Raw genomic sequence first — 1,253 nt, forward strand, 5'->3', positions numbered from 1 at the left:
ACTTAGCAAATTTTTAATAAACCCATGCATATATAGGCACTTAATTTACTTCTGGGCTCTACTACATTGTGTTGGGATATATATATGTATATATGTATATATATCTGTTTTGAAGCCAGTAGTATACTTTTTTCCCCTAAATTTTACTAGCTATTTTATTTTTTTAGTTATTTGTAAATGCAAATTAAGATATATTGAGAACTTTTTGCTTATCAGATTGGGAAAAAATAAAAATGAATTTTAAAATTTGATGGGAATGTGATTGTTCTGATTATTATAACTTTGTTATGTAGTTTGAAATCAGGGAGTATAATGCTTCTGGCTTTATTTCCCCCACCCCGCCTCCACCCCTCAGGATTGCTTTGGCTTTTTGCAATCTCTTGTGATTCTCTATAAATTTTAGGATTATTTATTCTGTTTCTGTGAAAAATGCCATTGGAATTTTGATAGAAATTGCATTGAACCTGTAGGTTGCTTTGAATGGTATGGACAATTTAATATATTAATTTTTCTCATCCATAAACCTGGGATATCTTTCCATTTATTTGTGTATTCTTCAATTTTCCTTTATCAATATCTTATAGTTGTCAGTGTAGAAATCTTTCACTTCCTTGGTTAACTATTCTGAGTATTTTACTCTTTTTGACACAATTGTAACAGGATACTTTTCTTTTTTTTTTCTTCACAGGAAAACACCAATGCAGTCCCCCCACTACAACAAATTATGCAGTCCAGTTTCCCACATTTGGAGAAATCGCAGGGGCCAGCATATCTGGAGTGCAATAGATGAGCCTTGCCCTGGGGAAACCACCTTCATGACCATAGTATCGCCCCTGCCAGGTAAGTATGGCATTGTTTTCTTAATTTCACATTCTGATAATAACTTATTAGTATAGAGTAATGCAATCACTTTTGTGTAGTTTTGAATCTTGCAACTTTACTGACTTTGTGTATTAGTTCTGACAGTTTTAGTGGAGTCTTTACTATTTGCTATAGTAATATGTCACCAGTAGATAGAGACTATGTTGCTTCTTCCTTTCCAATTTGGATGCCCTTTATTTCTTTTTCTTGCCTAATTTATCTAGTTTTGCATTCCAATATGATGTTGAAGACAAGTGGCAAGAGTAGGCACTTATTCTTGATCTCAGAGGAAAAGCTTTTAACTTTTTATTGTTGGGTATGATATTAACTGTAATCTTGTCATTAATGACCTATATTTTATTGTGGTACATTTCCTCTATACTTTGTTCATA

At 32.5% G+C, this 1,253-nt stretch overlaps 1 non-coding gene across 1 annotated transcript; it reads right to left on the reverse strand.

Annotated features, from left to right (window-relative positions):
- Nucleotides 1–683: 683 nt before the first annotated feature.
- Nucleotides 684–848, reverse strand: LOC138991521 (U1 spliceosomal RNA). The gene has a single exon (XR_011467501.1). It is a non-coding gene; the product is annotated as a U1 spliceosomal RNA (small nuclear RNA).
- Nucleotides 849–1,253: the final 405 nt, after the last annotated feature.

The sequence above is a fragment of the Bos mutus genome, chromosome 17 (genome assembly GCF_027580195.1).
Source record: "Bos mutus isolate GX-2022 chromosome 17, NWIPB_WYAK_1.1, whole genome shotgun sequence".
Taxonomy (NCBI): Eukaryota; Metazoa; Chordata; class Mammalia; order Artiodactyla; family Bovidae; genus Bos; species Bos mutus.